This window comes from Canis lupus, chromosome 10 (genome assembly GCF_011100685.1).
Source record: "Canis lupus familiaris isolate Mischka breed German Shepherd chromosome 10, alternate assembly UU_Cfam_GSD_1.0, whole genome shotgun sequence".
In the NCBI taxonomy this organism is placed as follows: Eukaryota; Metazoa; Chordata; class Mammalia; order Carnivora; family Canidae; genus Canis; species Canis lupus.
The window spans coordinates 55,622,115-55,647,865 of NC_049231.1; the positions used below are offsets into that span (position 1 = coordinate 55,622,115).

General features: G+C 37.7%; 1 long non-coding RNA gene across 2 annotated transcripts in view; it reads right to left on the reverse strand.

Moving 5' to 3' along the window:
• Nucleotides 1-1,002: 1,002 nt before the first annotated feature.
• LOC111097752 overlaps nucleotides 1,003-25,751 on the reverse strand; it is a 170,859-nt gene continuing 146,110 nt past the window's right edge. For both annotated transcript variants that reach the window (XR_005365231.1, XR_005365230.1), the window contains 2 exons: nucleotides 24,590-24,851; nucleotides 1,003-1,267 (listed from right to left, as the gene is read on the reverse strand). This is a non-coding gene — a long non-coding RNA (uncharacterized LOC111097752). The remainder of the gene's footprint in view (nucleotides 1,268-24,589; nucleotides 24,852-25,751) is intronic.

Here is a 25,751-nt window from a genome sequence, read left to right on the forward strand (position 1 = left end):
TCTTCATCCTGCCTTTGATTAGACTGCTAAAAAATTGTTTTTCTTGTTATATCGTTGCTGAAAAGCTAAAGACTGGAATTTTTCCTTAAGGCTCTCTTAATGTGTTAAGATAGACTTAGAAAAAATCACAGATGAGAGTAATAAGTTCTTCAACATCATATACTCCTACTGAAAATATGTTTTAATTGCCCTTGAACTTTATAACTTACCTTGCTACAGTCTTGAAATTTAGTTTTACCTTATTTGTACTTGTGAGGAAGCACCATCGATGGTTAAATTTTATGACTTTTTTGTTTCTGTTCATTATATTTATAATTCATGCCTTTCCTCTGTGTTTACTCCTCTTCCTGATAAAGTATATCTATTTCCTTTATAAAACATTGTGGATAGTAAGTTCTCCTAGTCTTTGTCTAATTTTTTTTTTCATTTTGCCCTTATTCTTTAAAAAGTATTTGGCTAGGTATGAAATTCTAGGCTGGCTGTTATTTTTCCTTAGCTCCTTGAAGAGTATTCTGGGAGTATTTCCTGGTGATGAATAGATTCTGAGACCAAAGGACAGGAAGCAACAGAGTTGCCTCCAAGCAGGAAATGGAGATTTGCTAGCATCTGAATTGTAGTCCTTTCCAGAAAGCTTGTTACTTTCAGCCAGGGGATGCTTGCTGGGCTGCAACCACACCCATCCCTCCCTCTCCCACACCAACAAGCACATAACCATTTCTCTGAGCCAACCTCTGAGATAATTATTTCCTAGTCTGACAATCACCTGACAATCTTATAATAATTGCAATACAACCAAAATCAATAGGAAAAAATAATTTTTAAAACCTTATTGAAGACTTTTGATTACATGAGAGTCTGGTAGATGGAGATCATAGAACCTTGGTCTTAACAAAAAACATGAATAAATGCTAGAAAAAATTAATAGATACTTAAATACATGCCCTAAACTAGTAATAACATAAAGAGGGACCCTGCAGCATTAAGCAGGATTAGCAAGGTGGTTCAAGAGAACGGATTGTATGAGGTGAGTTCAGCCAGGGCCCTTTTCTCCTCAGGTTATCCAAGGCCTGCATGCATACTTCCATGTCACCACAGATTTGGACATCTTCTCGGGCCAGGCTGCCCCAGTGCCCAGCTCTATGCCTCTCAGCTTGCCCAGCTCTATGCCTCTCAGCCTGGGTGACTGATCAGGGCTAACTTCCAGGCTATTCTCTGTTGCTCTAGCCATGGACACAGCAGGCACGGATACTGCCACCTTACCCTGCAACTATTCAAAAAAGAAAAAAATGAAACCTAGGTTTGTCTTCCTCTCAGAGGCACAATATAGAAAAAGATATTTATCTCAGAAAACATAAAAGAAGTTGAATTACTTTGTCAGGATTTTTATTTCAAAACTGCCAGATTGATTCTTTATACATGCCTACATCTAGACATAACTTTTAGCAATCTTATTTGGAAAGAAATGATATTTAGAGAGGGAAAAAGAAAAAACCACTCTGCCTCTGAAATTGGTACAGGAATGAAGTTGTACTTCATTTTAACCCCACTACTCTTGCAACTCACTGATTTCCAGCTCAAAAATTCTGTGCATATTTGGTTAGAATTCTTTCAGTTGCGAGTGACAGAAAACCCAATTCAAACTGGCAGAAATGAAAAGCGAAACTTCTTGGAATAAATAACTGAAAAATCTAGGTCTTTTTTTCAGAGGTTCAAAAAGTCACTGAAACTTGGCCCCTCCCCCTCGTTCTTACTCTTCTCCATGTTAACTTCATTCCCAAGGTCCTTATAATAACAAAATAGCTATTCTCATATATCCATTCCTGAGCCAACTGCTGTGGCTATAGGAATATAATGCTTTGATTGGGCAAATCTAGGCCACATACTTGCTACCCTAAAAGAGGAATAGGTGACAGAGAGATTCCCAGAGGAAAAAATGGGGTGCTTTTATCCAGAAAAAGGTGAGTTGATGCTGGGTGACCAGAACAATAGATGTTCACTGTAACCCTCATTTAAATTAAACAATAATAGAAATTAACATAATAAATAAATACAAACTCAGGGATACTCAAATCATTTTCTATTCTAAGGGTTAACTTGCATTAAAGATAAAAGAAAAACCTATATTGGCAGCTTTCTAGATGGTCCCCATTCATTTTCATCAAATGAAGAAGACAAAGGAATGCAATCTCACAGGCCTTATGAACAATTTGTGGCTGATGTTGTTTTAGGGAATATGAAGAGAGGAGGCGTTAAAAATCAAATACACAAATTTAGCTTAATCCCAGAATTCTGGTCTTGAGAAACAAAAATTGGGTGAGCCAATATCAAACGTGATATTCCCTCTCTGGTGTTTGTTGTTTTTATTTTTTACATTAAAAATTTACGAGTGGTTCCTAAGAGAGCTAAAGTAATTAGAGATGAAAAATCTTTAATTCTCAATGATTCATACTCCCTCCCATCTCTGTAGGATTTCATAGGAAACTGCTTTGACATATCATCAGCTGTAAATTACTTTAATGACTCCTCTACCACATTTAACTCCTACCTCTGAAAGTGATTTAGCTCCTTAATTTGTGCAACACCTGAACACATAAACATCAATACCATTCAGCCATCTAGAAGAATGTCATTTGCTATAGTGCTTAAAAGCAAATTAAATTTGTCTCCAAAAAATATTAGTCATTTTAACATTCATCTCCATGAAATCAAATAGTTTCAATTAGATTAATAGCACTGAATTCTTTGCAGACATTTTAATAGATAAGAATTTTATTAAACGTGAAAAAGGTATTGCTAAAATAATCGTATTTCAAGTACACTGATTCCTAATATATCTGAAAATTAAGGCTAACACTTGCTGAGTGCCCTGGTGTGCAGAGAGTATTATATTCTCTAAAAGCATTTGAATGCATTGACAATGTGAATTGATTTTGAAAACATTAACTGATAAGGATTTTATTTTACATTCTAAGTCTATTCAAAATGAATGTGCTCCTCAAAGTAACAAGGAAACTGTCATTTGCCATACTGGATATATTACTGTGTCGATTCAAATTTCAAGTATCATAGGTTCATGACCTTGGAGAGTTTAGGCTAAATTTAAAAGAAAAAACATCACAGGCAAATATACCTTAATAGAAATGACAGCACATATTTGTGAAGAGATCAAGCATTATTATGAATCATGCTGCCAGTTAGTATCACCATATTGTTACTTCTATACCCTGCTTCTTTTGGTATCTCACCGAAGATTCAGGAAGTTAGGAAAAAAAAAATTTTTTGGCTTAAAACTATCTCACATTTACATAATGGTAAGATACATACAAGCAAACAAGCACACATGCTCACATATATATTCCATAAGCTTGTTGCTCTAAAGTGGTGTGGCAGACTGAGATAGTATTATTCTAAGTAGAAAGTAAGAAATAGCATTTAGTACCAAATTACATATGAAACAACACTGTGTATAAAATAAAGAATGTTCAATAAAAGGTAGTAATAGAAGGTAGAACTCTTTTGGAATTTTGCTATGAAATAAATCTCAAGATGAAAAATAGAAAACTATAGTCTTAACATAAATAAAAAGAGTAAATTAGAATATATTTCCAATTAAAAATCTATATTTATTGGAGAAATTATGGAGTTAATAAACCCACATTGGGAGACTAGCTAGTTGGAAATAAAGAGGCCTAAAAGTGACAATTATTCCTCAGACATCAAGTATTCTTTGACGTCAAGAACAAAGATTTTAAAAGGTAAATTTTGAAAGACAATATATGAAGGACAACAATATGAGCAATTTTTTCTCCGTAACCTTAATCCTACCCACCCACCCCTACCAGAAGCACTCATGCTTTTACAGGCCATCTGTGTTCCTTTGAATATCCTTCTCACTCCTACCCTCTTAGCTCAGATACCACATTTTCTATATTATCTTTCCAGAAACTTTCTAGCCATTTTTCTGAGTTTCCCTCCTCTGTGCTCCCAAGCAACTTTGTTCATGCTATGTTTTTAATAATAAAGAAATTAATAACAACATTTATCAGGATTTATGGTCATTCTACTTAATCTTTTACATACTGACAACAATGTTGAGAGATGATACGATTTGGTTTAAAAATAAATTATATGCTACCTCTGGTGGTGCCATGATCAGCCATGGTCACCAAGCTAACATATAATGGCACCAAGTTTGCACCTGAAGATCTCACATTAGATTTCTCCCTATTACACAGCTTCCAGTGACAATACTGATCCTGAGCATGTTTGGTCTGTCTCCTAGACTGAAAGCGGGCTTTCGAAGAGGATCACTTCTCATTCATATTTTCAGAGATCAACAAAGACCCTAGCCCCATGTCGACACTCATATGTCACTGAATGAGTGAAATAATAAATCATTTACTAAACCACTTATTAAATAAAATTTTTTGATAAAAATAAGATAAAGCTTATTAAGCTCTATACCAACACTAGATGGCCTGGCATCCTGTGCTCTTTTCACTATATTGTGTGTTCTGTGTGTGCATGTGTATTTTTTTAAAAAATTGAAATTTATCCAATTCACCATCAAATTAATTTTATCAGTTTTTCTTAGTCCTCCAACTTTTATCTGTAAGCCTCTTTTTTAAATGGCTTCTATTCAATTTTTTCAAAAGATTTGCCTTTTAATGGGAAGTCTGCATTTCATCATAAAGATGAAACACAATGTGCTCGACTTATTCTGCTTCCTAGAAAGTTCTTTTTCATCATGAATACTTAGTCAGTAAAAAAGACAGATTCCAAAAGAAAATATATTTCAGGCATGAGAGATCAGAGCTCTACTAGACTGAAAGGAATAAAAAAAATGAAACTTTCTTTTCCAGTGTACTGAAAGACATAATTTGCAAATGCTCCATTATCACTGAACTTCTGTTCCGGAGTCCAGGAGAGCAGAACAAGCAAAGAACTTGCATATCAGAAAAATAAAAAAAATCAGCCAACTCTGAGTTTAAGTGAAAGCTCAGACCATGAGGCATTCCACACAGTCTTGATTATTTGGGCAACATGACTTATTACTCCAGTAATATTTTGTGTGTCTGATAGCAAACCATTTCGAATACATCCCTTTCAGAATTGCATTTTCAAAACCCCAGCATTTTCAAAACATCAGTAGTATTAATAGTTCCATCACAAAGTCTGTGCGTAAATACTGCTGAGAACATCCATGACAGTGATTCTTGGCAGTGCGGGAACCCAAACCCTTGTAAGCAACTGAGCAATGGATGCCCTTCCTTAAAAAAAAAACACATGTACATACATGGATTAATACCCCAGGTTTGCATGACATCTCAGGGGAGGTACACATATACTGAAGTCCACTCATGGGCTATGCCAGCTTCATGGTTCTTTTAAATACTCATGCTATGAGGAAAAAGTTAAGACTTCCTCCCCTGTTCCTTTCAAAGAAGGGACCACTTTGAAAGACAAGGACACAACAGAGGCCTCAGGAAGACACACAAACCCCATGTCATTAAGTGGTAGAACTTTTAACAGAAAAAGAAAATAGTTATCCGTAGACTCAGATTTGGGAAAATATTTACTTCTCTCTCTTGAAATTTCTTCTGCAAGACTTGGTCCTTTAACAAACGTAAACTGGGTTCCTCCTCTAGGCCTCCATCTCCTGCTGCCCCTCAAGACCTATGCATAGGGAGAGAAATGGTAGGGCCAGACTGCAATCTGAATGACAGGGTCCTTGTGACCATCACATGGGCCAGGGCATCTTGCCGGGAAGAGCAACCAGAAAGGCTGAATCCCACTTCTTTATGCACAATAGAATGTACATGCACTTAGGCAGTCATCGTGCATCAATTCCAATGTATCTAGTACAGAAGCAGACCTGAAATTCCCTCAGTTACAACATATCCTGACCAAATCAATGATGACAGTAATGAGCTTGGCAAATTTTCAACTCCATACGTTACACTTCCAAATTGTGTTTATTCATAAATGATGGAATCCCTGGAGTTATTTAATACCTATCTGGTCAGCATTCGTGAGGAAATATATTCTATATTGTTGTGGGTATTCTGGAATAATGATATTTCTTTAAATATTTTTTTGAAAGATACCCAACTCAGGGAGCAACAAAAATTAAAGGTGGCTCATTAGGTTTGCATAATGATTAAAGTTAAAATTACCTAATTGGGAATTATGTGTATGTTATTTAGGAGTACTTCCTTCTTTTAAGATAATAAATGAATGTTTAGTATGCACACGGCAGAACCATAGAACACTCCTTTCATTGGGGAGAAATGAGATAGTCCACAGAGGCAGCCTTGGAAAGACTAATCAGGTTTCCCAGTTGCTCATTTGCCTTGGCTCATGTAGAAATTAATGTTAGGAAAATCTGAAAGGTGCAGCACAGCTGGAATCTGGCAGTTTAATTGCTCTGCACAAGAGACCAGTGATCCTGCAGGGTGTTGGGTGTGCCTATCTGTGCTCTAAAGCAAAGGGCAAAGCCCTTGCAAAGCTCCATGCCCTTGACTGCTGGTTGATTTTCAACTGAGAGAACTGTGACTAAGGGAGAAGGGTGTGGATTATGCTGAATAGAAATCTATTTTTAGACTTTTTCATTTGCCTCTCTTTAGATTCATTACAATTTTAACTCATATACCAGAACATTGTTTCCAAGAAAGCCCTGATTAATGTCTTCCATGGACAAACAGAACAGAAACAAGGCACATTCCTGATGAAGATTAACTTCACTTTTAACCACTCTCAGGATAAGAGGTAGCCCCTGTTTATACACTGCAGCCCTGTAAAAAATCTGTGCCCCTTTAGACACACTTCAGCAGAAGTGCTATGAAGACAGATTGAACAAATTCAGGCAGATTCAAATAAAAGTGATTTTCTTGGGTCTGCTTCATTTATACAGCATGAATCTGAAACATACTCTGAATATTTTTGCCATGTCATATGATAATGCTGTGTAGTCCGAGATAAAGGGGAACTATTCAGTTTTAGCAGAAGGGTTATTTTAAGTAAAACAAATTTTATTAAATAGTAATAGAAGTGCATAGGCTTGTCCAAATTGTTTTGTGCTGTTTAAAACCTATACTCATTATTACAGAGAATTAATGACCCCCATTTAAGAAATTTCACAGGACCTCTTTATCTTGGGCCATCCTTAATGTATGAAAGCCATTCTCTCCATACATAGAAAATTGATTTGAATTCAACTTACTGCCTACTCTTGTGGGAAAAGAAAAAAAAAAAAAAAGCCTAGAACGAAGATGGGAAATAGAGGGGAACTTTGGTAAATCACAGATCCTTTTAGTACTTTCTCATTTTATTAATTTAGAGTAATATCATCTGAGTTTTTAAGATAAAGTAAAATTATGTTTATCATGGTATACAAAAGACAAATTCATGTATTCTGAATTAAAACGTTAGTAAAATATTAAAGAGTTTTCACTCCAATAGAATATTAAAATGGACACTGGGCTCCAGTTGTCTCAAGGGAGTTTACTACTCGACTCTTGTATTTCAAAAAAAGGAGGAAGTGAGACTGATTCTCTGCAGCATCTCCTGGCAAAATTTAAGGCAGAATGTCTGGATCCTGAATAGTGTTCTCTGTTCATTATCCTAAATACTAAAAGAAGAAAATAAAATTTGTAGAGAGAAAAAGCTAACTTTAAGGCAGAAGCAGATTCTGTCTTAATGCTTATTTTACTAGAAGAGATGCGCCTCTCAATCTCCAGAAGAAGGCGGGGGAGAAAAGGGAGCTGACTAGATGATAATTAATAATGACCATTACTTCAAGATTTGTCGGAGGAAATTCTTTCCACACTAAGCATCGGGAGCAATCTCATCTCTTCAATCACCACTCCAAAGATCCTATCAAATGGCTTTCAACATTAGTAGAGAATCTAATTTCCTTCACTGTGTCAGGTGATAAGTATATTTATTAAGGCAGAAAAGAGCAAAGAAATTGAAGTAGAAAGAAAAGTCAGGTATCTTACAATGTTTAAGAAAACCCAATGAATTATTTTCTGATATTTGGGAGAAAAGATTTATATTCATTCTATCTCATCTGTATTTGTTATCTATTTCTGTGCAACAAATTACCATAAAAGTTAGGAAACTAAAATAAGCATTCATTATCCCAAAACTTTCTGATAGTCAAGAATCTAAGTCAAGAAGCTTAGGTGGGGGGTTTTGGCTTAAGTTTTCTCACAAGATTATAATCAAACATTCAGCTATAGTAATCTCAAGTCTCAAATGATGTAAGAGAATGTGCGTCCACCCTCACCTATGTTGTCATTGGCGGGTCTTACGCTCTGAGACTTCAGTTCCTTTCTACATGGGCCTCTGGATAGGGCTACTAACAACTTGGCAGCCTACTTCCTAGAGAGCAAGAGATCCACGAGAAATAGAGTGAGAAAGAGTCAACACCCAAGATGGAAGTTGTGGTCTTTTGTAATCTAATCTCAGAAGTAAATTACCCTCATTTCTGCCCTATGCTGTTTTCCACATAGACCAGCCCTGGTACTACATCAGAAGGGTCCATACAAGGGTAGGACTACCACAGGTGGGGAATGCCGGGGGCCATTCTAGAGGCTGGCCACCACATCATCTAACTCACAAGACCTCTGTAAGAGAACAGTACAAGTGAATCACAAAATGGCTGGAGGCTCAGGTAATGGGATCTGGGCCCAAGGGAAACTAATTGTGAATACACCATCTTTCAACCACGCTTATCTGTCTTGTCTTTAAAGTAAATATGTGTCCTCTCTCCACTTGTGAACTCTGCATAACTGCGTTAGCTAAGCCAGTTAAGTCTTTTCCAATTCCCAGTTCAAATTCACCAAACATGCAGAGTGAAAAAGACAAGACACAGTTTAAGCACTTGCCTTTCATAGTGCATTCCCTCTCTAGCATTCTGTCCTTCCTTAGACAGCAGGACACTAGGTTTGCCAAGGAAAATGAGGACAGGGAGAAGAGGAAAATAAAGAGAGGAACATAAAATCTTCTTAGGATAAAAATCAATGTTTGTCCCAAAGAAAAAAGACACTGTCCATAGCAGGCTTGTACCTGTCTTCTCTCAGGCCAGGAAGACACCCGGCTCAGCCCAAGAACTACTCTTCATTTCAACATGTGAAACTTGAACTGTATTATGGTAACCCAATATTCTGAGAAGGAACTCTCTTTTCTTAGATAAATATTTACATTTGAGATAAAAAATCAAACACCCTATAAGAATACAAAGAGAGGATAGAGTTATGATAATATTGCAGTGAAAGAGTACATTACTACAGAATTATCTGTCTGTACCAAGTCTACTGGAGGTGTTCTGATAAGCCTCACCATGGGGTCTATACCTACCTTCCGACAAGCACTATCAAAGTATCATAAGCCATTATTACTGACGGGAGTGTTTACCTCTCAAATGACTTAAGGAAATCTCTGTGATAATGATTTCCATGAGATGCCTCTACATAAAGAAGTGTGTTTACCTATTTATTTCATTTTGTTCCAAAATGAAAAAAAAGATTTACTTTTATATATCAGGATTTATAAAATACAACAAAAATAACATGAACTCACTTTGAAAGAAAAAAGAATAAGGAAACTAATTCTATGGGGCATGAAACTAAGCAAGGAATGTGGTTGTTACAAACGGGCAAAGTTTTGGCTCTTAATTTTCTAGTGTCCTGATGACTTAAAAAGGAAATCTGATCTCAATTCCATTTCCATAAGAATTATAACCATTTCCCTAGGAGGGGTATAACTATTCTTAAACTAAGATCAGATTTAGCATTGCACTGGGGATTCACATGAAGAAAACACTGATTAATAGCATCTATACAACAAAAATAAGACAATGTGGCATTGAACGGTTTCTTATATTGACTTGATCAGAGCCCTGTAAAAAGGAGTCCACAGGACCATATGTAACAGGTCACCACACCCTCATTTCCTCTTTCTGTATATACAGAAACTCTACATGTCCTAACCGTATGAAATTAGGCTGGGGCTACAGGGTCGGCTTCTGGCTAGTACAAAGCAGGGCACCTCCCATCTAAACCTTGCTTTATTCTTTCACTGACTGCCAAGATTCATGTTGAAAATGGCAATGCCACACAATGCAATGAGGCTCTATCCTTAGCTCAGATGAGGATCTCCAAGGGGGAGCTATTCGACCTGAGTTAGACCATGATATGAACAAGAAAGAAAACCCTAGTGTATTAACTTCCCTAAGACAACAAACACCATCAATACAGGCTCCACAATTCTAGTTATCTGCAGATGTGATTTGACCAATGGGACAGAGTTCAGACTATCTGAAAGAATGGACAAACTCTCAGTCTTTCACAAAGTCCTTTCTCAATATTGTTTTGCTCAAGTACTTGTTAATAAATCCTGAGGATTAATGATGATAGTGATGAGGTAACTAACATTAACGATAATAATAACTAACACTTGGATATCACTTGCTGTGTGCCAGGAATTATTTATTATAAGCCCTTTCAATATATAAGTGTGTTTAATCCTTATAATATACTGACTCTTTGAATCATCACCATGATTTCTAATTTTCGGATAACCAAACTTTAGAGGAGAGAAGCTGAGGGATTTATGAAGCTCACTTGGTAAGGGTGACACCAGAATTAGATTTGGAAAGTCAAACTCCAGGGTTTATGCTACTAACCTCCATGTTATACTTCATCTCATACAATGGTGGTAAGTTTGAAAAGCTACTAAATGCTTCCAGTTCTTTAAGGGTTCAGAGACCTTAAAACATACCAGCTGATGTATGGCCAGAATCTTCATGGAGTAGCTGAGGAGCCCGAAAGGCCACTGGTCTCAATAGAGGTCTACTCCAACTCAAAATAATTATCCTATATGGAGCCAGGAGTTTCTTTTTTTTTTTTTTTCCAGGACTTTATTTTGAAAGGAGATTCCAATGCAATTTAGGGGCATTCAGTTGCTCTAGTTTAGCTTTACAAAGAAACACAATAAAAAACTTGGAGCAGATAAAAAATTAAATTGATACTTCTTGGGGACACTAACTCCATCATATACATTCCTATGTGATCCAGTCATTGTCCATATATAGCATTCCGGAAGAAAAATCAATATACCAAGACCCCCCAAATGAGTCCTCCTATTATAATTTATCTTTTGGAAGCCGAATTTAACCTCCCTATTAACTCAAATATCACTTTTGTTAGTTTCCTGCATTTTTTTTGCTAAAATGCGTAATACTAAGTGTTCTAGCTATACAGGATCCATGAAACTGTACACTGAGAAAGCAACTTTTACTTTCATGCAATCCAATTCCTTTTTTCATAGAAGAAAAGACTGAGGCCCACACAGGCTAAATGACTTGTACAAGGTCTCAAGCTACTTAGTGGCAGAGTTGGACTCAATACCCAGTGTCTCAGTTTTGTCCTCCCAGCCCTTCCACACCATCACACTGAGTCACAAGTGGTTCCCAAAGGCACATTGGACTACCGAGCCTACCAAACATGCTTGGCTGAGAGGAAGGGGTAAAGCATGGCCATAACTTTTTAAGTATTTATCACAGTAGAATAAATAGTCTCAGTTGAGGTAGGAAGTGTTTTTTGCTGAAATAAATACAGTAATTTACTTCTGTGAGTGAAAAGGCAGCTCAAAATCCTCTTCCAAAAAAAAAAAAAAAAAATCCTCTTCCAAAATGGCCTTTCCTATCAAATAGTATAACTGAATTTTCAGACTGTCTTTGTCATCTCAAGACATGAACATACTCATCATGGATCATTCAGACATTATGGATGTGCCAGCAACAAGCTTGGAAAACAGCTCTCATTTGGAGCAACCTTGTCTGTCACCAGGTAGCCTGAGGCTCCACTCTCCCAAATGCCAACTGGCCTCTCTGGAGCATGTTGTCCAGCTCCCTAGTCACCCCCAAACTGTTCAATAATTCAGCTGATAAGAGTGCTATTTTGACACACAACAGCAGACTGGAAAACAGCTTTCTAAAGAAATAACAGGCAGGCAGTCAGTATTCAATAAAGCCCCTGCTTCAGATTTTAGGAAATTTGCCTAAAGAAAATTAAAATCTCTGTGAGGTCATTGCAAAAATTTTAACATTAACAAAAAGCCTACCCAAGAGGTTAATGGTTAAAGAGAACTAAAGGGTTAAAAAGAGGCATCTGTTCATTAAGTTATGTGTTCTGCTAAATTTGGGCAAGTACGTATGTATCTTGTAACTTTTTAGGTCAGAGAAAGGAGATTTTATGATTTAAAAAGACAAATGGGTTTTCACATAGAATAAGCAAATAAATACAGTATTTTTTTAAATAAAAAATCACCTAAACCCTTTTGAGTAGGTATAAATCACCAAGATTCTGATTTAACAAGATAATATTAAAAAAAAAAAAAAAGGAACAGGGGTTATTCAGAAGGAAACAAGTCTTCCAGGATTACAGGTGCTATGGACTAAATATCTGTATCTTCCCCAAAATGCACATGTTGAAACCCTAACCCCAAATGTGATGGCAGTTGGAGGTGACACCTTTTGGAGGTAATTAGGTTTAGAGGACATCATGAGGATAGAGTCCTTGTGATGAGATTAGTGCCTTTATAAGAAGAGACCAGAGATGGCAATAGCCAAACTATGGAAAGAGCCCAGATGTCCATTGACAGAATAGATAAAGAAGACATGGTCTATATATACACAATGTAATATTACTCAGCCCAAAAAAGATGAAGTCTACCATTTGCAATGACATGGATGGAGCCAGAGGCATTGTGCTAAGCAAAATAAGTCAATCAGAGAAAGACAATTACCATATGGTTTCACTCGTGTGGAATTTAAGAAACAAAGCAGAGGATCATAGGGGAAGGGAGAGAAAATAAAATGAGACATATTCAGAGAGGGAGACAAACCATAAGAGATTCTTAATTATAGGAAACAAACTAAAGATTGCTGGAGGGGAGGTGGGTGGGGGGATGGGCTACCTGGGTGATGGGCATTAAGGAGGGCACGTGATGTAATGAGCCCTGGGTTTTATATGCAATTAATGAATAACTCTACATCTAAAACTAATGATACACTATATGTTAATTTATTGAATTTAAATAAAATAAGATAAAAAAATAAAGGCAGTGATCCAGCTATCCTTCACCATCCCAATTCACTTTCCCCAAAAAAAGAACAGGTCAGAGAGCTTATGATCCTGGGATCATCTGCAATCCGGGAAGAAAGGCATCAAGAGAATCCAGCCTTGGGACACCTGGGTGGCTCAATGGTTGAGCATCTGCCTTTCAGGGCATGATCCCAGAGTCCCAGGATCGAGTCCCACATCAGGCTCCCTGAGGGGAGCCTGCTTTTCCCTCTGCCTGTATCTCTGTGTCTCTCATGAATAAATAAAATTTAAAAAAAATTTTTTTAAATCCAGCTTTGCCAGATCCCTGATCTTGGACCTCCCAGACTCCAGAATGGTAAGAAATAGCAGTTATTTAAGCCATCTAGTTAATGGTATTTTGTTATAGGAGCCTGAGCTAAGACACAGGGTTTCCTATGTCAGGCATCAGTGCAGCATTAGAAGGGCACAGGGCAGACCGAGTGAGGGACGTGTACCCAGAGGGGATACACAGGGTTTACTCTTTGAAATCTTTTAATTTCATCTAAACCTATAGCATGAGCAGCCAGTGCAATTCCCCTTGACTATAACCAAGTCCATATTCAAATGTAGTCATAATGTAAAAACCCATGTACAGATTGAAAAGAAAAAGAAAAATCTGGGACAGACAGACAGAGATTCACAAATGTTTGAAATTTACTTGTTCTAACTATCAGGTAACTTGAAAAGAATTCAATACTACCAATCCTTAAAAGGTTTAATTTGTGTATGCACAGTTTTTGTTTCCCTCAAAATGCTTCTGTCTGTAGGAGAAATAGCTTAACCTTCTATTCTTCCTCGGCAAGCTTTCCTGAGTCTGAAATTCCTTCATTCTTTCTCTCCTTTCTCAGTTGAAGTGCCTTTTCTTCAATCCAAGCTGATCATTTACCTGCTTCTTGGACTCATTCTCCCCATTTCGACCATCTTTCTCTCTTCCCTCTTTGCCCTTCTGATTCTGTTAAGCCTCTAAACACAATCACATCTGTCCCTTTAAACATCAAAACAAAACAGCCCACATTTACACTCCAAATCTCAGCTCATCATGGCCTGGAGTGTCCTAGAAAGCAGTTCACACTCTATACCTGTACCTTATTCTCTATGGTCCCCACTCAACTCACTGACTACTGTCTTCCCCCTCATGGGTATTCAGTAGTATTGCCTCAGCCATGAGAAACATTTACACATTTCTTTCCTTGATGTCGCCACAGCATTCAGTCTTTCAGCACATAATCCTTCCCTCAGTGAGTTTTCTTTGACAATCTTTTCTCTGTTCATTTCTGGTACACACCCCCCACCATCCCTCCCTACCCCTGGCCCCATTCAAATTTCTGCCTACCCCCTGGGTCACACCTTCCTGTTGTTTTTATGGCTCACTCCCTAAATGCAGTGATTCAGCCTGCTGATTCTGGAATCACTTGAGTTTGAATCCCCAGTTACCAGCTCCATGACCTTGGGCAAGCTACCTCTGACATTCTGTTTCTGTTTTTTCCTCTATAAAACAAGTATGATAGCAGCAGCTGTCTCATAGGATTACTCAAAACTAAGTAAAATAATCTATGTAAATCTTCTACACAGAACCTGGTTCATGGTAGGTACACCATAAAAGTCAGGTGTTATATATGATTTAATATTTATGTTCCCCATGGCTTCATCCTTGGCCCTGTGCCCTTATCCCTCTCTCTAGATAACCTCAACAAAACCCAGGTTTCATCTGTTTCTTGGATGGTAATGACTCTGGTAGCTCTGGTTTTTGCCCAGACCTTGGGTCTAGGAGCAAGTCATATAAAGCCAATTATTTATTGAGATTTTCTTCCTGTATGACAAATACAAATGGCAAATTCTACATGGACAACACTGTATAACATTTCCCTCAATGAAATCATGAAATGAATGAAATCATTCCCTTCTTAAATTCCATCCACAGAAGCACCACCTCTCATCCACCTACACCTACACCAAAGATCTCAGAGTCAATCAGTGCCCAAATCTTGGTGATAGTATTTCCTAAATCTCTCTCAAATGTTTCTCTTCCTTTCTCCATCCCTACCGCCACCACACTATTTTCCCTATATTACCTCAATTTTATTCAGTAATTTCTCCCCCTCCAAACTACCCTCTACTGTTGCCATAGTGGTATTTCTAAAAAGGCAACATTTATTCTGTTTCTCTCCATATTTAAAATCCTTTGATGACTTAGGATTTGATTTTTAAAAGGTCAATCCCTTGATTTAGCATACACGAGACTAGTAGTGTCTTCCCTGATCCCCCCACCCCAATCATACTCACCACCACTGCCCCACAGGCACTTACGGATTCCCTGTTTTATTCCTTTTTCTACCATTCTCAGTACGGTCTCTGACTAGACATGCCTCTCAGGTATTCAGTGCACCTCATCTCTTCTAGCAATTCTTTGACAGCTTCCCACTCAATGCTGGGTGACTTGAGCTTCCTTTGTGAGGCAAAGCCCACTATGGTTTTTTTTTTAAATATTTCTTTATTTATGATAGAAGAGAGAGAGAGAGAGAGAGAGAGAGAGAGGCAGAGACACAGGCAGAGGGAGAAGCAGGCTCCATCCCAAGAGCCCGACGCGGGACTCCATCCTGAGACTCCAGGATCGCGCCCTGGGCCAAAGGCAGGCGCTAAACTGCTGAGCCACCCAAGGATCCCCAAGCCCACTATGTTTAATAATCACACAGTATATACGAAAAGATCAGCTTCAATTTCCTAAAGCCTAGCACAAGCTTAGCACATAAAAGATGTTCAATAAATGTATACCAATGAACAATCCATGATTCTTACAATTCTCTTGTGCAGTACACAAGGCAAGTATACTAACCCCATTTCACAGAATAAGTAAAGGAGAAGTGAAAGTCAACAAATCAGTCTTGGAAGCACAAGACCTCAATAACTTAGAAAAAAATAATATTTTCTTTACTCTTTGATACTGGGGGAAAGTTCTCTTTCAATGCTACAATTCCTTTAATTTACGGACTTTGTCTATTATTCTTGCTGGCAAATTGGTCAGTTCGTGTCTGAATTCATCTTTTAAGTATCTTGAAACAGTAAACAGTAAAAAACAACCAACACATTATTAACATTCTATTTTGTACCTCTTCTTCTAGAGATTAAGTTGCTACAATAACTGCCTTCCAAATTATCACAGAAGAATTTTTAATGTTTATCTGGCCTCTAGTAACAGTCTTCCACCAACTGGCACCCAACCAACAGGCTAAAGCCACATAGTATAGGCTCTAACGCAGCAATCTCCATTTCAGTGCCCACTAATTGTTTCTGTCAACATGGATGATGTGATACAGCAGTAACAAACAGCCTTAAAATTGCTATTTTAAATTTTCTCATTCACACTACATATTCAGTGTAGATCTGAAGGGGCACCTCAATTCATCATAGTCATTCAGAGACTCAAGATATCCAAGATTCCATCTTAACATGTTTCCAAAATCAATATGGTGGGTGTAGGGACATAGCAAATGGAACTTTGGCTTTTAAAGTTTCCAGTCATGGGATGCCTGGGTGGCTTCATAGTTGAGCTTCTGCTTTTGGCTCAGGTCGTGATCCTGGAGTCCTAGGATTCAGTCCTGTATCAGGCTCCCTGCATGGAGTCTGCTTCTCCCTCTGCTGGTGTCTCTGCCTCTCTCTCTGTCTCTCATGAATAAATAAATAAAATCTTCTTTAAAAATAAGGTTTCTAGTCATCTTTTATTTTATTAATCAAACCAAGTCATGACTCTTGGGTTGGGAAGTGCTATCCCACCATTTACCTTAAACAAGGAAAACCAGTATGTTTATGAACAGTCCCAATTTAATGACTACCATAGTTGCATCATTATATAGTCACAGAGGTAATCCTAAAATTCAGGTCCATGATTTCTAGTTTTTTCATCACTTCAGTTATCCATATTAAAAACTATAATGAGAGGCAACTTGGTGGCCCAGTCAGGTTAACATCTGCCTTTGGCTCAGGTCATGATCCCAGGGTCCTGGGATTGAGCCCCACATGCAGAGCAGGGAGCCTGATTCTCCCTCTACTATTCCCCCCGCTTGTGTTCTCTTGCTCTCTGTCAAATAAATAAATGAAATCTTTCAAATAAATAAAAATAAAAACTGTAATAAAACCAAGCAAACATTTAAACCCCAAAGTGGCAGAAAGTGTACATATATATGTATGTGTATATGTATCTATGTATGTATGTACACACACACACACACACGCACACACACACACTTTCCTAAGGGCTTAAGTTGGAGAGAGAAGCTGAAAAAGTAATCTTTCAAACCCTGAACAGAGTAATGTATAAAGTCTTGAAAGCTCTTTTGTCTGAACATGGTTCTCTTCTGTTTTCTGCTACTTCCTTCATCAGAATAGATGATCACACTGATACTGGTATGTACACACCATGTCTGCTCACAATGCCTTCCGAGACAGGGTCACCAGATATAACAAAGAAAAACACACGACATCCAGTTAAATTTATATAAACAAATAGTGTTTTAGTATAAGTATATTCCAAATTTTGCATAGGACATACTTAAACTAAAAGATTATTTGTTATTCATCTGAGTTTAAATTTAATTGAGTATGCTGCATTTTGGGGGGCAACTCTATTCCCACAACCAAGTCATCAAAGAATTCACCTAAATTAACTTCATGTCTTATTTCTGAAGCTATCTTAAAGGTTATTTTCTGCTTTGCCCTAAACTAGGTCCTATTTTTTAGCCCAAGTAAACCAAATTTAAATAGAAACATTTAGCAATGAACTTGCTAAGAACCATGGAAAAACATTATTCCAAGTGTCTTTGTTTGGCAGGATGGGTGACTAAGTATTCCAGAATATAATTCAGGAATTAAATTACTCTTAACATATCGGTACACTGACAAACCCAGGCATTGAATAGAGAACATGTGGTACCAATTTGGTAGTAAGGGCAGATATGTTGACTGTGAAGTCCTTGAGAGGCAATTCTGTGACAATAAATTTCAGAAGGATTTGCTGCCTATAGTAGAAATCACAGCAAGTCACTGAAAAGGAAGATCTGGATGGCAACACTCACTGAAGATTATCAATATAAGGATCAGCTTAAAAATTAATTGAACTATAGAAAAAAGGTGGTCAGATATCAGAGCAGCAAGCAAAAATCCCACAATTACCCTATATACCACCCATAACAAGTTAGAAAATGTAATAGGAAAAACAATGTCATTTGCAATAGCAACTGCTATCGAATACCTAGATAAAAATAAGACTCTACAAATACATGCAAGATCTTCATTTTAAAAGGTATATTTTTCTCTTATATTAGTATGTTTATTTGTATTTCATATTTAACATTTTATTATTTATATTTCTAGATGTAAAAAATATCCATATAAATATAGAAGTATACCATGCTCATAAAAATAAATATGTCAACAGCCCCCCAATAATATAATTTCAAAGCAATCCACGTAGAGCTCACAACTGGACTTTTCACCAAACCTGGTAACCTGATGTTAAATTTCATAGAGAAAACTAAATCCACAACATGCAAGACAATTTTGAAAAAGAAAAATAAAGGGCAGATATCCAAACATATCCCAAGCTACAAATAACTCACAGTGTGAAACTAAAAAGGAAAAAAAGAAAGAGCTCCCAAATAAAGAATACACTGAATAGAGAATCTGGAGAATGACATGGGCATCATTTAAATCATTGGGTGAAAAGTAGACTATTCAAAAAAGATGAACTATAGGAACGATTTACATTTCACTTTTTTAAAAAAAGTAAAAATTTTCACAAAAAAATTCAAGATTAATCTAAAATCTCAATTAAAAAAGCAGAATTATATAGATATGTTTAGAAATCTAATAGTAAATGTATATAGACTTCAGATTTGGAAAGCTTTTTAAAAATATATGAAATACCAAAAGACATTAAAAACATTTGATAAATGTTTTAAGATCAATATTTTAAATTTTCAGTGAGACAAAAGAATAAATAAAGGTAGAATGCAAATCAAAAATAGGGAGAAAATGTTTACAACAAATTTCACATTACTTAGCCTCTCAGTAACCTAATTTTTTTCATCTGTAAAATGAGGATGATAAGTCATTAACTTGCAATGTTACTGCAATGATGAAATGAGTTAATATTCTTTAACTTAAAACACTGTCTGGCAAATATTAGCTACATATACAAACATACACACACACATATATATACACACATACATATATACACACAAATACACAGCCCACAAAGAAAAAGACAAAGGATTGAACACAAAATATTCATACAAAAGGCTGATTAATATATGAAAAGGTAGTTAAGTTTGCTAGGTAATGTAAAACAAGGTAATGTAAAGCAAGATAATGTAAAACAATAGGAGGCCATTTTCCAATCATAAGAATGGCCAAATTTTTTTAAATAGTAATGTTAACAACTGAGGTAAAGGTGTGAAGAATTCTAGTAGTAAACTCAAATAAGAGCAACCGCTTTGGAGAACCTAGTAAGGTGTACATTTAAGTTTTAAAGACATAATGACATAGTGATTCCTTTTCTCATTATCTCATTATCTCATTATCTACACTCAGGGCTGACTACGTACTTTGGGAGACCCAGTGTAAATTAGAATTCAAGTCCAGGGGCAGGGAAGGTCCAGGAAGAACAGGTGGCAAAAAAAACGGTAACCCCTATGCTGAGATGCGCTAAATTCCCCGATAGTCGGTGGGCAAGAAGCACTCCCAACTCACTTTGCTGAAATGCCCCCTACAAAGTTGCCTAAGTCGGCACTATGGAGCTATCTAGGGTATACGCCTAACCCCAACCCTCCCCACATCTATGCCCAGGAATCCTCTGGTGATCGTGGGCAACAATGAAAGATGCCCCCTACTTGTCACCCTCCAACCCCCACCTCGCACACACATAGTATGCATACATACAACCCAGTCACTGTCACGAGGGTTAGGTCCCAAGGATCACCAGACCATGACAAGGTGCTTGAAGCTGGGGTCCACAGGGCATAAAGTTGTGACTCAGAAAACGTGTCCTGGGAAGGAGGTGGGACCCCTTGAACTGATGCTATAAGCCTCTACGTATGCACCAGTACCCCACTGAACTTGAGTTACAAAACACAAATTCAAAGAAAAAATTATTAATCATTTCAACACAAGGGACACAGAATATTAAACCAAAGGTGGCGCCCTTCTGAGTCAGGGGTCCTGTGAAGCCATCCCTGCTAACCTACCAGTCTTACTGCACACAGAAATAAGTTGAAGTAAATTTTGAAAGAGTGAAAAGACAAGGAAAACTGAAGGGAGAGGCAGCAACATAAAGGTGTAAGTACTTTATTATATATAAAAGAGTCTAACAGAGAAACTAAATGTAATGTTAGGGCCATATTGGGGAAAGATGGGGAGAAAAGGTGTTAACGTGTGAGTAAGGGTGACCATATTCCATCAAGCAGGAAATCAGTATAGTGTCTGAACTGATAACCAATTACTAATGATCCAGGCATGAATTATTTAGACATCGGGAGTTAATAACCACAGGCAGCTGCTCAGAGTGGTTGCCTCTGACAAGTGGAATGGTGACCATGGTGCAGAATGTTGCATCTTATTATCCACCTTTCTCAGATCTTTTGATTTTTTAATCAAAGACATTTATTGCTTTGATACAAATATATTAAAAAGAGAAAGGAAATAAAATGGAGGGAAATCCTGAGATAGAGTTCTATGTACCATTACTAAAAATCACTAAGGCGTATTATTGAATGATAAATGCAATTTAGAGAAAGGTATGTATAGAACAATCTCATTTATGTTAGACACCAAAAAACAATTCATCAAACAAAAAAATCCACAATACAACATTGTAAAATATGTATGGGTAAATACATGTAAATGTATTTAAAATTCATTAGAAACCATCTGAAGTGTCCACACCAAACCTATTGGTATTACCTCGGAAGAAAGGGTGAATATCTGGGAATGGTTAGAAATATATTAATATTTACAAAGGAAATAAATTCATGTATTAGTTTGTAATTAAAACTAAATGTTAAATATAATGGCGATCGTGATCTATTGATTGGTGAGTCCTGATTAGTGTGTAAAGTTTAGGTAGCTTTGATCCAGTTTCCTTTTTAATTCCTCGAGTACTACAGAGAATTTGGCCTGTAAACAAATACTACCCATTAATACTGAAGACAGCTTCTTATCTTAAAAAAAATCAATAGCTCCTTCAATAGCTCTGCTATATCCTTGAATAATTAGAGCTGCCCTTTCTGACAATGTGCGTGCTGTTTAGGGAGGCATGTACACAGTTTGCTCTACTTTAATTTGTTTATCTATTGAATGTGGTTTAATTTTAATTATCCAGCGACCATTAGCATGTGCTTTTATGTAGTGAGGAAAGGCAAGCTTAAATGTGCACTATCTGAATATCACTGTTTATTACCTTTACCAGTGGGTAAAATAACTTTAAAACCTTTGCAGGAATGAGAGATGCTCAAATAAAACATCCAAGCTTCCTCTGTGGTAGGGCCTGTGGCTAGAGGTGAGTACTTGAAGCATTTCAGAAAAAAAACTCAAGTCAGTGAAGCAAAGTATTCTCAAGGCATTCTTAGAAGGAAGCGAAGCAGGTGGATGCTTTGAGGGCCACCCTTTTCTGGGCACCCCAGGATGCTCTCTATTCCAAATGTTCCATCCCGTTGTCTCTATGGGCCATTCAAGTACTCGTGGAAATTCCAAGAGCTTGGGATGCAAACAACATCTCACTTAGTGATCACGCTTTCTGAAGCACTGGTGAAAGAGATGCTGTTTGCCAAAATCTAGGCACTAGAAATGATGCAGCCAAGTCTAAAATGGGTTCTCATCTAAGGTACCGAACTCTCGGCAGTTATGGGAAGGCAGCAGGCTTACTTCACACCACGCATGGGAAATGTTAAGTTTTGAAGAAAAACCTGACACACGTGATAATGATTCTAGAAATTTGGTCAGAGAGGCAAGAAAGAAGTAGGAAGCAAGAGGGCCCCCATCCCTCCCTGCTGACCTTTACCTGACATCTGGAGGACAGTCTGGGGACAACAGAATGTGAGAGCCTGAAATTTCTAGGCTGACTCGGTTGCAGAGGTGAGTGACCAGATTTCTCCCTCCCAGAAATTATTCAGAAACCGTATAAAGAAGGTAAGGCCAACCTGCAACTAGTAGATAAGCCAGTCCTGAAGACCAATGTACAGTACAGTGATTGTAGTAGACGACAATATTGTATCCGTAAACGTCAGACCTGCTAGGAGGTTAGATCTCAATTATCCCGTCCACCACAAAAAAGAAAGGGTAACTACGTGAGGTGCTAGAGGTACTGGCTACTACAATGGCAATCACCCTGCAATGCATGAATGTATCAGATCGACAGGTGGTAGGTAAACCTTCAACTCACACAGTACCACCTGTCAAATATATTTCAATTTAAAAAAAAAATGTAAGGCCAAATTGGAGGAAAGAAAGAAAATAAGAAAAGCGAGGCTAATGGAACGGCTCTTCTTTGACTCTCTCTCCCCCACTGGGTTTTGATTTCAATTTTCAGGGGGCTTTCAGGCTCCCTCCCCCAACCACCTTTTTCCCTCTGAGGTCTCAGGAAGTGGCTGCAGGGTGAAGTTCAGCAAGTCAGAGAGGAAGCTGCGAAGGGAGGTCTGCAGCGGCCGCCTCTCCCTCCTCCCCACAACTCTAGGAGGCCTCTGCTATACAAACCCACTGGCATCTGCAGGCTTTCTCCCCCTCCCACCCCACCCCCTTCCTCACTCCCAAGAGAAAGCCCTTCTCCTGAGCAAATTCAATGCTTTTGACTGTGCTTTGGATTTCCTCTCCCTTAGACCTCCTCAGGGCCCTTACCTCAGACATTTGCCCTTCTGTGACTCTTCCTCAGGCATCCCCTGTCTCCTGGCTGCTCCGTTTTATTACCCCCATGTGTTCATCCTCCCCCTTTCCCGCCCCCCCTCTAGCTATGGTCTGCTCTGGTGCTTCCCCTCAACAACCAGACACAGAAACCATCTGACTGCTTCCACTTCTTCAATATTCATTTGCTCCTCAAGGGAATCTGCTCTGGTTTCATCTTCTAACCCAGATGCCTCTGAAGGTCATTAGGGAAGTCACAGATGTTAAATCTGAACAATTCTTTTCCGGTTCTGCCTGTCTCGGCCTCAGGGAAAGCACTTAATAATCATGATGGCCTCTCCCTCTTACACATACTCTCCTCCTGGGTTCCTTGACACATCTTCTCCTGCTTTTTCCTCCAGTCTTCTGGCCACTCCTTGACAGCATTGTAGGGACCCTGATAATCATTTCATTCTCATCCCAGCAAAATCTACAGTTAACCATAAATAAACTCAAGAGCTGAACAACTGAAGATTAAAAATATTACTTTATTGTTGGGGGTCCCTTGCTGGCTCAGTGGTAGACGATGCGACTCTCGATCTTTGGATTGTGAGTTCAAGCCCCATGTTGGTCATGGAGCCTACTTAAAAAAATTTTTTTAATTAGCTTATTATGGGGGCACAATCAGTTAAGTGTCCAATTTTTGGCGTCAGCTCAGGTCGTGATCTCAGGGTTGTGAGATTGAGCCATATGTCGGGCCGATGCTCTCTCCCTCTCCCCCTCCTGCTCCCACACTTTCCCTCTCTCAAATAAATAAATCTTTTTTAAAAATAAAAATAAATAAATTACCTTATTCTTAATATGCACTACTGAAGAATAGGATTTAGATCAGTGTTTCTTAACCTGAGCACTACTGATACATTGAGTCAAACAATTCTTTCTTGGCGGGGCGCAGGGGATGTGGATATTTTCCTGAGCACTATAGTATGGTTAGCAATATCCCTGGCTTCTACTCACTAAACACTAATAATACCCTCTCCCTCCTTCCAGTTGTAACAACCAAAAATACCTCCAGACATTACCTAAACCCCTGGGTGGGGAGTACCAGTTGCAAAATCTCTCCCAGATGAGTATCACTAATTAGATACACTTGTAGCAAGAAATATGGAAGAATGAGAATTTAGAGGTCAATGTAGGATTAGAGAGCAAAGTGAAAGTTCATTCTCTCCCATATCACTAGTAAATAGTATTGCTGTCCAAAAAATATTAAGAAAAATAGGAAAATAGTGTATTTCCTAAGAATTTTCTTTCTTCTTTCTTTTTTGTTACTTTACATTAAGATGCATCCTTCTAAAAAAATTAAATACATAAAATAAAATAAAATAAAATAAAATAAAATAAAATAAAATGCATCCTTCTTCAAAGAATAACTAAGGTGAAATGCCAGAGAGCCTATATATTGTGATTCAACTTGTGGATATTCTGGAAATATACATATATTAGTTCCCTTTTGCTATATAGTAATATTGTCACAAGCTTAATATTTTTAAACCAGACATTTATTTACTCACAATTTCTATGGGTCAGGAATCTTGGTTTGGTTTTTCCAGGCCTGTGGCTTCCATGTCTTTCACAAAGCTGCCACCAGCTTGTCAGTCAGGGCTGGGATCTTACGTGAAGCACCTTGGGGTAGGATCTGTTTCCAAGTTCACACGGCGGTTTCTAGGACTCAGTTCCTTGTTGGCAAGGTCACCCTCAATTCCTTTCACCTGGGACTTTCCATATACCAGCTTATTTCATCAAAGCCAGCAAGGAAGAAAATCTCTTGAGAGTCTACAAGGAAGACAGAAGTTACAATCTTAAGTAAAAGTAGCACAAAAGTAGCATCCCATCACTTTTGCCATATTGCGTTGTTTAGAAGCTAGTCACAGATGCTGCTTATGCTTAATGGTTGGAAAAAACTGAAGGACATAAATACCAGGAGGTGGAGATCCCTGGGGGCCATCTTAGAGTCTAACCAACAAAAAAATTATTAATGGGGCATACTTTTAATTTACATCTTTTTGCCTAATTTGCATTCTGATGCCCTGTATGCAATACTTTTTATTTTCAATGTATATTTTCATATTGTTTCCTCTTCCACAGGAGCAGATGAAATCAGCACTTTTCCATAGACATAAGATAGCATTTCTTTTGGCATAAGGTGAAGACAGACACAAGGTACCTGTTTCTTCACCATCAAAACAATATGCTAATAACATAGAAAACACAGGTTATTTGTTTAATCTCAGTTACTTGAACAATGCCTGCATGCTTTGGGATATTCTGATTCTAAAAGCTAATCTAAGGACAACTGAAAAGAGTTTAATGATCATTTGGAACAATTACTTTGTGCTTAGAAATAATTCATACACTTTCATTAATTCATCCCACAAACATTCTGAATGCTTATTACATACCTGACATTGTATCACTCCTCATCAGTTAAATAACGTGTAAAGAGAGGTATAATTTTCTAACTTGGTCTTTGATTAGAATATTAACATGAATTTTCTAATCTTACAAGAAAAAATGATGGTAAGGTTAATAAGAAACCAAGACTCCAAACTCTTTTTCCTCCATCAGATATTTTGTTCCCATATGTCACCATATTGTTGGCATAGATCAAAGGACCCCAAAATTACTTGATTCACAGAGCTCTTCATATCCCAGTAATTTCATGGCACCACTAAG